The sequence below is a fragment of the Condylura cristata genome, unplaced genomic scaffold (genome assembly GCF_000260355.1).
Source record: "Condylura cristata isolate star-nosed mole 26May11 unplaced genomic scaffold, ConCri1.0 scaffold00010, whole genome shotgun sequence".
NCBI classification, from domain to species: domain Eukaryota; kingdom Metazoa; phylum Chordata; class Mammalia; order Eulipotyphla; family Talpidae; genus Condylura; species Condylura cristata.
Genome location: NW_004567111.1, coordinates 37,169,743 through 37,182,769, shown reverse-complemented (window position 1 = coordinate 37,182,769; position 13,027 = coordinate 37,169,743). Strand labels below are relative to the sequence as shown.

Below are 13,027 nucleotides of genomic sequence, written 5' to 3'. Positions count from 1 at the left end.
AGTCAGAATGCCTTTTAGTCAAGACATCATAAGAGCCTTTTTAAAAGAAATCTGACTAGCCCAAGAGCCTAAATATATAGATGAGAGATTCCCTGGGTGCCAGTCAGGAATCTCTTTAGACACAGAATCAAAAAGATATATGTATACTTATATTAAGACACTTCTTTTAAGAATTGGCTCATACAATTGTGGCAACTGGAAAGTTCATAAGCTATAGGGAAGATCACCCCTATAGATTATATCTTTGTAAACTAAAACAAGATTTCTTTGTTATAGTCTTGAGGCAAAATTCCTTTTCTCTAGAAACCTCAGGTTTTTTGCTCATAAAACTTTCAACAGATTGGAAGAGGCCCATCGAAATTCTTGAAGGAAATCTCCTTACTTGTTAATTGATTGTTGATGTGAATAATAACTACAAAATAAAAAAAATTATTAAATAGCTTCACAATAACATTTAGACAAGTGTTTGACCAAACAATTGGCCAAGCTGACACATAAAGCTTAGACTCAGGTTCCGCAAGTCACTGTTTCACCAGATGCCCCCAATACCAAACTCCACGATCAATAAAAATCACTCATGACAGTCCAATTAATCTGTTTTTTTTTAAAGGATTTTCATGTCTATTTTATTTTTAATGATAAAAAACAACTGATAATCATTTTCTTTTCATGTTTATTTCCTTACATCCAACTTTAGTGACCATGTATTTCAGAAATTACTAAGACTTCAAGTACATTGTCTGCGAAGAATACCAATTAGTCTTTTTTTTTTTTTTAAGATTTATTTATTTGTGCATACTGAACTGGGGTACAGGCCAGAGGTTCAGGGGCAGAGAGGCTTCACCAGAGACAGAGTGGGGAGCAGAACAGGCAGAGCGACGAAATACACTGCTGAGGGGAGCAGTGGGTGGGTCAGGAGAGGTCTGCCACACCATGTGGTCACCTTCGGGGCAGGCGGAAATCGAACTCTGTGCTGAAGTGGCTTTAGCTTCCCAGTGCTGTGCTTTAACCCACTGTGCCACCAGGGAGAGCCTAATTAGTCTATTTTTTAAATGTCCCATGCTAAAGGAGGAATGGTTCACCAGGAATCAATAGACAACTTAGGAAAGTCAATTAGAAGGAACAAAGACAATCTGCGAGAAGAAAACTACAAAAACATACTATCCTTAGTAGCCCCAGGGATAGTAGTAGATAATTCAATAATAGAAAGAAAATTTAGGGGGGGGGGTGGAGACTAAAAAATAAAGAGCTCATCAAAAGTACAAATGATAACATAAATGCAAAACTTGGTAAGAGGGTTATAAGATGAAGATGAGGAAGTCAAACAAATGACAAAGAAATGAAAAATATACCTGCCAAAAAGGTCAATTGAGCAGTTTCAACATCTGAGTAAGGTTTCTAGAAAAAGAGAGCAGAGAAAATGGAGGAGGGGAAATTATGAAAGAAAGAAAAACTTTGCAAGCAGTAAAGGTCAGGAGTTTCCATACTGAAAAGGTTTACCGAGTTCCCATCCCAGTGGATAAATATGTATCACATCAAGCCACTTTACCATGAAATTTAAGCAAGCAAAAGTAAAGTAAAAGATGAATGGGAAGTGAGTGGGAAGGACAGATTGCATAAATATGATCAAGAAGCTGAATGACTTCAAGCGTCTCAACAGCATTGATAGAGGGCAATGGAACTAAGTCTCCCCAACTCTGAGGAGTATATTATTTTTTTATATTAGTTTATTTTTACATATTTTTGTGCATTTTTCTATCTCAGGGAGTATATCATTTTAACCCAGAATTTTAGTCCCAACGAAACCTAGCAAATTTAAGTGCATAGGTAAACCATGTTTTCAGAAATGAAAGTTCTCCAAAAATTCACTTCTCAACTACTTTTTTTAGCAAGAGGATGTATTCCTCTAAAAAAAAAAAGAAAAGAAAGGAAGAAAGAGTCTCCACTTCCCCCCCCCCCCAAAAAAAGTTCTTTCTATTACTGAATTATCTACTACTATCTCCCCGGGGATACTAAGGACAGTGTGTTTTTGTAGTTTTTTTCTCACAGGATTGTCTTTGTTCCTTCTAATTGACTTTTGCTAGATCAATAGATCTAACAAAAGCAGGAGGAAAAGGGAATAAATATCTAGCAGGATGTTGAGGGGAGAATGCAGGGCATGGTGACACTAGATAGAATAGTCCATCCAACTGGGTCAGGTCAAGGGAATCTAGGAGAGATGTCCCGAGAAAATGAAACTGATTGAGCATCTGGCATCTTTAGATGTATAAAGAAGAGAGTTAGCTCTTGGAGACAGAAGACACAACAAAATTTTTTTAAAACAAAAAAAATTTTAAATTCAGCAAAAGCAAAAGTTTATTAAAGAAATCCAAGTAATAATGCCAGTTAGTACTAGTTAGTGCCACTTAACTCAGTTAGGAATTGTCTTCAACTGATCAAAATAATGTAAATATTGAATATTGTTTAACAAGATGGTGTACTTGTGTGATGCAGGCAGGGAAGTGCAGACAAATAAGTTCTTATCATATATAATAGAAATAGATAATACATAATACTGAAAAATCAAATTACAACATTCCACTAATGTTATTTAAAGATTTAGAAGTAAAATTTTAAAAACAAAATGAAGAGTTAAAAGGGCTTGTCTCTGGAAGGAAAAAAATTGTCTCTGGAAGGAAAATATTAAAGGCAAGGATAGAGAGAGAAGATTGTTTTTTCATAGTAAGTCTGTAGAATTGTTTAACCCCTCTTGCATATGTAATTTTGATAAAAAAAAAACTTTTTTTTAAAGATTTATTTATTTATGCATACAGAACTGGGGTACAAGCCAGAGATGCGGAGGGTGAGAGGATTTGCCGGAGACAGAGCGGGGAGCAGAACAAGCAGATCGACAAAGTACACTGCTGAGGAGAGCAGCGGGCGGGTCAGGAGAGGTCTGCCACACCATGTGGTCACCTCCAGGGCAGGCGGGGATGGAACTCATGCAGAAGTGGCTTAAGCTTCTTAGTGCTGTGCTTTAACCCGCTGTGCCACTGGGGAGGGCCAATATAAAAACTTTTTTTAAAAGCTTCCCAAAGCTGTACGATAAAACCTAGTCTCAGAAAACTATGAGCTCAGTCTATGGAGTCCAAATGGCCTCAATTTTGATACCAACTTACCAACTCTATAACTGAGGACAAGTTACCTCAGTTCTCCAAATGCTATGAGGAGGGGGTAATAATAGTTCTCACAGTAACGGTATAAAACAAACTGACAGCCCTAGTTGTGAGGAATGAATAAAATACCCCATGGAAGTCTGAGCAGTAAAGTTGATACATACTCAATACTATATAAACTTTTGCTTTTTTTTTTTTTTTTTTGCTATCTGGTTTTCAAGGCTTCATGTAATTGCTCCAATCTGCTTTTCTTACCCTAACTCCTTGTTATTCTCCTAGACAAACTCTGAGCTTGGACAGGCAGTTCTTATCCTTTCTGAGATATAACATTGCTGCCTCCCTGTTATGGTTTGTGCAACTGTTGGTTTTCCTAACTATCTACCCAACCTATCTTGGTCAAAATAACTATAGAAATGAAATATGTTGCCCTCTGTAAAAAACTGGACATCATTGCAGTCATAGGATTCAAATGAAGATGTAAATATTACTGTAGGGGCCACAGCTGAAATGTGGAGTTCCATTTTTGTGCAAAATGTGTTAATCTTGTCATTGCTCAAGGTTGCTATGGTTCCTGTTAGAAATATTTTCTTGGTGCTTCCAGGACTTAAGCTTATGCCACTACATCTGAACAAGTAGAAATAACCCCATTTGACTGAGACAAGCAGGGTAGGATTCTTGGGAGATAACTCAATGCTGGAACTAGAAATATAAGCCAGGATTTTTGTGTCTCAGTTACAAACTGATCCTGGCTGAGTCTGACATGGCATATTTCCATTTTTTTTTTCTGGGTCTCAAGGAGCAATTTATTTTGAACACCAGAGATATACTTTTTTTCTTTACTTGTGCTATAACTTAAATAAAAAAATATCACCATTTTCTTGTAGTTTTTTTAAAAATAAAAGTTCAACATTCATAAGTCAATTATTTTATTAAAAAGAACCCTAATTACAATATAAGATAATTGAGTTCTAGCCTTAAAAATAATTATAAAGCTTATGAAAATTTAGCTAGTTAACTCTGACAATTTCACAATTTTTGAATTCACATTCATAGATGATTTCCTGGAATAGAAACAAAAATCATGCTTTTATGAGATTTACTAATATGGCTCATGACATTTCTGGCCCATCATGCTTTCTTATGTCTTATCTAACCTTTAAGGGGCTTTTGGTCTCTGGTGTATGTAGGAAGATAAGTGTTAACTGCTTATCATTGCTTACCATGATCACAGAATTCACATTTCCTAAGTCATTTTATAAAATTTCCTTTTATAGATTTAAAGAGAGAGAGAGAGAGAGAGAGAGAGAGAGAGAGAGAGAGAGAGAGAGAGAATATTGTCTTCATTCTAAGCATCATTTTTTTTTAAAGATTTATTTATTTATGCATACAGAACTGGGGATATAGGCCAGAGGTGCAGGGGCAGTGAGAGGATTCACCAGAGACAGAACAGGGAACAGAACAGGCAGATATACCAAGTACACTGCTGAGGGGAACAGTGGGCAGGTCAGGAGAGGTCCTGCGCCATGTGGATCACCTCTGGGGCGGGGATCGAACTCATACTCAAGTGGCTTTAGCTTCTTAGTGCTGTGCTTTAACTGCTGCGCCACCAGGGATGGCCATCTAAGTATCATTTTAAGTTGAACTCAGATAGGTTATTGAGAATCTTAAGCAAATTTTACTATTTATTATCTTTACCATGAATATCTTGTAGATACTTGCTGACACTTATGAATATCCTAAGGTATATGATAATAAATTAGTTGCTCTAAGGAACATGTTGGCATCAGCTAGGAATAGTTTTTCCTCAAAGAATTTGTCAAGGGTTATTTCATGTTAGTATTATTTTTCAGATAATACCAAAATGAGAGGTAAGAACATTTTAACACAAAATGGAAAATTAAAACCTACAGATTAGATTTTGAAAGCCCATATTCTCTTGGCTTTTAGGAGAGGCAAAGTAGATGGCATTTAATGGATAAAGGGCCCCTAAAACTAATACTGTCATTTCAACATTTCAGTACTGTTCCTTTGCTCTTGCCACCAAGCTAAAGGATTCTTCAGGAACAACTAGAGCAGTTTAGTCTCTACTTTGGAATTTCTTATAAACTAAATATCAACCCAGGATGGTTCTTTATTTATAATTACTTTGTGCTTATTCATATCTTTGTTAATATAAACATACTGTGCCTGCTTAAATCTCAACAAAGTCTTGGCTAGTAAGCAAAGCTATGCTACTAATGAAAAGTTAGCAATTACAGATCGGGACTGCTCTTAAAATAAGATCAAATCCAAAAAGGGATTCATAAATGAAGTTCCCAGGGCCCTTGACCATGCTCTGGATACCAATGACTAAACATTAAGGGCATACTGAATATCAGCCTCATAGGGTTCAGAGAGTTCATCTAATAATGGCAGTACAATGGCTTCGAACAATGGTTGCCAACTCTTCTATTAACAGATTGACTAATATATTGAAAAAATGGGCAGCTCTCAAATTGTAATCCCACTAATGGATATAATACTTGATAAATTAATTTTGAGGCTTAACTTCTATGTAGAGTGGGAAGCAATTAGAAAATCAAAGAAAAAAGAAAAACAAAAAGAATAGCATAAGGTACCCTTTTCCAAAAAATGACTTGTAATCTCTCACATAGAAAAGGACAGGAGGAAGACATGTTCTTCGAAACATGACACATGACACAGATGTCTAGTTTGCCTCAAGTGGCTGAGTTTTACAGGATGCTGTCTTATAACGAACTATGCATATTATGTGAGTGCAAACATATTCTGTTCACAATGATTGTATATTCAGAATTCACTCAAGAGCTGATAGCCATGTACTGTTTCATAGCAGCATCTGTAAGGATGCTTAAAAGTGGCATAAAATTACACCCTAAAACATGTAAGTGTTGGAAATCAACATTACCATAGTAAACATAATTTGAAAATAATGATAGAGGAATGTTTAATTCAGACTTTCCAGAACAGCGATCTCACAGCTGACATGGTTTCACCAAGTGGTACCCAGCAATATAGAATATTTACTATTTCCTTAATTTCTTTTTTTTTTATTCTACCTTTTCTTTTTTCTTTCAAATACAGGTGACATACAGATTAGGGTGAAATACTTCAAAAATTATTTCTGGTTTAATATTCCTCACTTTCAAATGTGCTTTTCAGACTTTAATTAAACCTGTCTCCCTGAGGGCTTACAAGGAAGTAGTTTTTCTGCTTTCTAAAAGGGGACAATGAAAATGCATTAATGACTATGGACAGTAGAAGTGGAAAAGGATGGGGGAAAAAATTCTTTCTTGACTTATTCTGAATTTAGAAGCTGTCCTGACTTTTCTCAAACCTAAATTCACTCTAATAGGTCTTTTGGAGGAATACTCTGTTACCTTAAGGAGGTTGAGAGGTATTCCATTCTACTTCATAATATGAGAAAAAATTCTCATTAATTTCTTATACATACAGCATTAGATAAAATTTAAATAAAATTAAGAAAACTTTCCACTTTCAGTGTATTTGCTTTGACAAAAATGATTTATTATTTAGTACTAAATAATTATTTTTTAATTTTTAGAAAAATTTCATTTATATGAAACCAAAAATAACTATCACTTGACCTAGTGGCCCTTAAACCACAGAATTTGATAATCTTATGGAATTATAAAATATTGAGACAATTTAAAATATAATTGCTTTGCTTTTTAAGTCCACCCGTGAAAATCAATAAAGCCTGAGTGAAGGAGTCACTGGTTAGTTTTAGCTACATTTCCTGAAGCAAACAAGTACATTTGCTAGTGGTTTACAAAAATAATCATAGAAAACATTGGGGGTGGGCATAAAGAAGTTGATCCTGAGGCAACACCTGTTTATCCAAATTCCACAATCGGGGAAAGAATTTTATTTTGAAAGGAAGTAGACATGCTTTTGCAGGACAAGCAAAACAGTTCCCTCTACATGAGGTTTATAGAGTACAGCATACACCTTTTTAATCACTAATAGCACAACTAGATGGAGAAATCAAATTGTTGAAGACACTGTCATCTAAAATTTGTTGTTCTTATAAATAACAGGCAAAAAATGAAAAGAAAGAGAATGATATACAAATACCACATCAGAAAGGAAACCTTTTCATGTGGGCCAATTTGGAATGGGTGGAGAAGCAGGGATGTCACAGAATCTGATGGCAAAGGAAGCACAGGCTACAAGCAATGTCAGGTGAGAAACAGCAGGCCTCGGTAGAGGTCTCCTTCCCACTCTACGGGCAGAATACCAGGTGACGCTAACTGTGGTAATCCCATTCACCTTGTCATGATTTAGAAACAGGAGTGTAGCTCTGTGATAATGTTTGCTGGGGGCTTTGGGAGGACACTTCCTTCCTTTTGGAAAGAATTAGAGGAAGAAATGGACTTTCATCTTTTATTGTGACTATGTTCAACCAAACCAATACAGAATCAATGAGTTGAATGAATTGCAGTATTTGTTGATATGGCTGCCATTACTAAATCAGCCACACTTGAATCCTGCCCTACTTTTAGAGGCTTCCATTCTGTGAAATTATATTTCCCTAAGTATTAGCTAGTTTAAATCTGAGTTTCTATGAGGTGTTTGATTAGCAGAATTTTCTTATTGATCCAGTTAGTGAGGACAAGTTGGTATTTCATCAAAACTCCTATATTTCAATTTGGTTTCCACAGTGGATATTCATATTTGACTTAGCCCAGTTCATTCCCACGATTTTGGATTCTCTTCTCAACTCATGGTGATCTCTCAGAATCCTAACTTAAGAATCCTATTTATGTTGTTTCATAAAGAAGTATCTGAACTAATGGACTCTAAATATTTTTGCACCAAGGTTTTGGTGTTCAGAATGGGAAGATAAGTAGAATATTCTTGAGACATCCACAAATGTGTCACGATACCCTCTAGGTTATATTACAAATGTCTTAATAAAGATGTAATAAACTGGCAAATTTGATATTCTTAATAAGGTGACTGGGAAAATTAATGGCATTTGTAATGAATTTCTTTATTTTTCCCTTTGCCCTTCTACCATCTGGTGGCTTTCTTAGTAATGACTTAATACATTCTTCATTCTACACTGGTAATTAAGAGTTCATGCATTTCATCTGAATATTCATATTTGTGTTGCTAGCATTAGGGATAATATTCCTATTTCAGGGATCTGCAAGCCATTATTTCTGAAACTGAAAAATTAAAGTTCTTCAGAAAGACTATCTTGGTGCTAATATTTGACCTCCTAGAGTATATGGCAAAAGCAGCACAACAAGGAGTACAATCTATAGCAGGTCTGACTAGTAAAATGAAATGTGACAGCCTTTAACCTACAATTTCTTGCATCCCCAGGGGCCCTATCACATGAGTCTTGGGAGTCCTCTTTCCTTTTGCCAGAATTCTTTTGTCCTGAATTTGACCCTAACAATAGAATACGAACAATAAAGAGGGAAACCTGGTAGGAAGACATTAATTCTTACACCTAGTATTCTTATATTCTTTCCTTTTATGTTTATGCTCTTCCTAAGTGTTATAAGCACACCAAGAGTACCTTTAGGGCTTCTAAGTTGTTCTAACCTCTTGACCTCTGTTACTTACAACTTGAAATAAATCTCCTGCTTCTGTTTAAGTTGCCGTTTTTGTTCATAGTTGTGATTTATTATACTCATGGCAGCCATAATGATTCCTTCAAAAGATTTACATGGTATATAATTTTCTATCAACTTACAACCATTCTATAGTTTTATATTTAATCTGTGTTTCTTATGATGAGCATGTAATTGGGTTTTGGTTTTTTATTCAGCTTAATAATTTTCATATTTTAAATAAACTAGTTAGTTCACTAATAGTTCATATAATTACCATTATATTTTGGCTTAAAGCTATCATATTATTTGTCTTTTATCCTCCTGATCTATGCTTGTTTTCTCTTATTTTGGATTGGTATTTTAGTTATTATACCAACTTTTTTTCTTTAATAGCTTACAAGCTTATACTCTTATTATTCTTTTACTGCAGAGATTGTAATATTCATATAAAAATCTTATATGATATTTTTGCTGTTTTCCTAGACATTTGCAAAGGTTTTAGAGCCCTGAAATTCCATTTATCCTCCTCCTGACTCATATGCTATCACTAAAATTTTAACTTCATATATAGTGAAAACTCCACAAGAACTTGTTAAAGTCAGTACTTATTTCTTTTTATTCATGTATTTCTTAGCCTTATCAGTGTTTTGTGTTTTTTTCCTGCATCTCTGGACATATTCCTTACTTTTGGGTCATTTTATTCCTGTCTAAAATATAGTATTTGCATTTTCTTTACTATAAATATGCTAATATGACTTTTATCAATTTTTACTTGTCTGAATATATATTTCATCTTAATTCTTAAAGGATATTTTCTTTTTTCCAGCATTTTGAACTATTTCACTTTTTCCAGATGACTTTGAGATTTTTCTTTTTGTGCCTGGTTTTAGTATGATGAATCTAGGCACGAACTAGTTATGGATAGGAGGCCACAAGATAGAAATAGGGATAAAAGAGAAAAGGAGAGGAAACATATACAAAAGGAGGGGAAAACAAAACAGATTACAAGGGACAAGGGGGGGGGGAATGGCACCCACTTGGAGTTTTGTGGTCATTATTTTTGGTTTATTGCTTTTAGCTGCCCTGCTTCCAGTCTATGTTCTTTCAGTAAAACGTCACCATTCACTTTTTGGGAATTACATCATTTCCATCATCTGTACTAGATTTGACTACTGAGCGTCCATGCTGTGGAAACTCATGTGAGCTACCTGATTCTGTCCTCACAGTGGCTCTTTGACTTTCTCTCCTCAGTCTTTTGAGCTACCCCAATTGCCTAATAAATTCCTTTCTTTCTTAAGTTTGCCAGAAGCAACTACTGTTGCTTGCAACCAAAGAACTCTGATAAAATCAAGGAAGAAAATAAGTGAAGATAAATGGATGCTGAAATTAAGATCTGGAGTATGACTGCCCAGGAATATATTTCCAGTTCCTAACATGGTAGGTATTAAGTACAACCAATTCTAGTTTAAACCTGAAATAAAGTGCAAATTAGTGTTCAGTCTTCTTATATCCCTAGGGCAAGTATAATCCTACCATAAGGTAGTAGAGGGTTTCCAAGGAAAATCTACTGTAGGATTGACATTACAATTTTGAGTACTGAAAAGACATTATGTTTCCTAACGCAGAATGATAACTCTATTTTTATTATGTAAGATTTTTATGCCTTTGATACCTTCACATCTTTGGCATAACTAACGGATTCATCAATTTTAAATTGAACTTCAGCTTGTCTAGCCTCCTCACCTCCCCCTCCCTTGATTTGCCCCATGGAATTCTTTCCTTTCACTGCCAAGGATTAAATTCTCTGTGAAAGGCTTGAAGGCATCAGACATCTGTACTGGAAATGAGACAGAAAACTTTGCAAAAGGAAAGAAGCAATCAATCCCAAAGTTTAAATAAGAAAATAATTGAACTATAATTCAGATTGGAAAAAAGTTTGCTTTCAAATTTTTTCCCTGGCTTCTTTGTCATAAAAGAAACATCATTTATGATTAATAAAAAAAACTATTCTTCACTTTAACAAAAATGCTAAGTTTTGTATATTTTAAACACCAAATAAACATCTTCATAGAGAATGCCAATATCTGGTGTCCTAAATGATCTAGGAAACCTAAATGATCTTATATTTACAGTTCATCCTCACATGCCAGACTCTTCACATACTAGAATAAGAATATAATTTAATCAAATGTCTAAAGTTTTTTACAGACAAAGGACCTGTGATTTAACCAAGTTGTCATGTGGGAATGCAGTGGCTCTTTGTCATTACATAACTCATGAAGTATCCAGAGCTCTTTCCATTCAGAGTAAGAGAGTACAATTGTTCAATAGAATGGACTTTTTCTGCACATGTATAGCTATATGTGAACATACTAAATTTTCATAATAGCCCAATTACATTAACTCTATATTGGTGGGTAAGCAACTCAAAATAGAGAACTGAATTCAAACTCAGTTTTAATCCCATGTGGGACACTGTTTTCCTTGGGTGATAGGTTAGTGGTCAGAAGACAACCCCCTGCCCTCTGATTCCACAGGTCCATTGCTCTCTCTTCAAGCCATGCATCTGAAAGAAACCAAATTGCTAGCAACATGCAAATGCCAGATGCGATGAGTGCAAATAGAAAGGGCCCACAGCATATTGGATAGTTAACTATTACCTTGTTATTTTATTAGTCTTTAATCTCTCCACAAAGGAAACACCTTAAAATAATTTTATATTCTATATTTAATTGGTGTGAGGAGTCATAAGCTGTGACATACTAAACTGACTGTCCATTTAGATATGATGATAAGGGAGAACATATGAGAAGGATATATTTTCAGAACCATATCATCTCAAGCTTTGGTCAGTGGTTCAGTCTATTAATTTAAAAACTCATGAGGAGTCTGAGACTGGGTATGAGGGAATATGACTCACTGGACAAGAGCTAAGCTCTAGATAATAGCTCATATAAAATAGCCCCTTGAAAATGTCTTTTCTTTATGTTTATTTGTCATGGGAAATGGCATCAAATTTTGCTCTGTATGAGAAAATTTAGCTTCAGGGAAAATTCACACAGGTTAGTCATTTTCTCAAGTTTCCCAAGTGGCTAGATTACCTAAAAAGAAAAAAGAAAACAGGAAAAAAAAAAAAAAAGACTTAAGGGCCCTTCACTTTTCTTACAATTGTTTGGACTTCAATTCCATTGAAGAGTGACTGGAAAAGTCACTCTATAAAATGACTCTTTAATATTTGATAAATGAGTCGGTCTTCTGAGCCTATCTGTTCATATCAGTCATGCTCTCTGCTAAGACTGCATACGTTCACGTGGGATGGCCATTAAGCAAACCTTTCAAGAGGACAGGCGTTCAGTTCTTTTCTCTTATTCCCCAGAAAGAAGAATAATAGAGTAAAGCCTGCAGAGTTAAAAGGAAAAGGAATGGGTATCAAATACACAGAAACACATACCCCTTTTAGTCCAAAAGGCAACATAACTAAGTGACAAAGAGCTGCATTTTAAGTGGCAATGTGAATAGGAGACATTTATTCCTAAATCCACAAGACAATTTAATGAGCTCATGGAACAAAATTATTACTAGGCCCTTGATAATTAGGAAAATTGAGGTAAAAAGATACTGAAAATATATCGAAGAGTACACTATTAATCTGAATTTAAAAAACAGAACTTGCTCAAATATCCTAGTTTGGAGAAATGAAAATCAAGTTGGGGAGCGATTTGGCCAATAGGGATAATAAGTTTTCAGCTCCCATCTGGACCCAGATGTTTTTTCCATTTTTACTCCAAGTGAGATAGCACTGCTTTAACCACAAACTAAGAGAATTTGGGTCTTTCCTAGAGAAATCAGACTGTCAGACTCTTCCTTGGATTTCTCCCCCTCTGTCCCCCACTTCCCACCCTTCCACCCATGCTCTCCACATATACCTACCAGTTGCCACAGAACCAGCTGCCTCAAGACAAGGCTGTTAAGAGAAGTCTTTGCATGGCAGGACAGTCATCTGTGACCTCACTTCTGACTCTTGTGTCTGGGAAAATATAATGCATATCCATTGTAGGCAATATAAAAAATATGCTAAATATCTATTTTTAAATTATTCATAATCATGACTGTCAATATTTTGGTATAGAAAAACATTTCTTATCTAAATAAAACATGTAAATGTACACTTAGTTGGGTTCACACTACTTATGCAATTTTGAGTCCTGCTTTATTTTTTAAAAAATATTGGGCCCTCCCTGGTGGCGCAGCGGGTTAAAGCAC

The 13,027-nt window shown here is 35.2% G+C and overlaps 1 long non-coding RNA gene across 1 annotated transcript in view; it reads right to left on the bottom strand.

Annotated features, from left to right (window-relative positions):
- The window catches only part of LOC105853484, a 36,154-nt gene extending 23,379 nt beyond the window's left edge, over positions 1–12,775 (bottom strand). Inside the window, exon 1 of the long non-coding RNA XR_001145331.1 lies at positions 12,695–12,775. This is a non-coding gene — a long non-coding RNA (uncharacterized LOC105853484). The remainder of the gene's footprint in view (positions 1–12,694) is intronic.
- Positions 12,776–13,027: the final 252 nt, after the last annotated feature.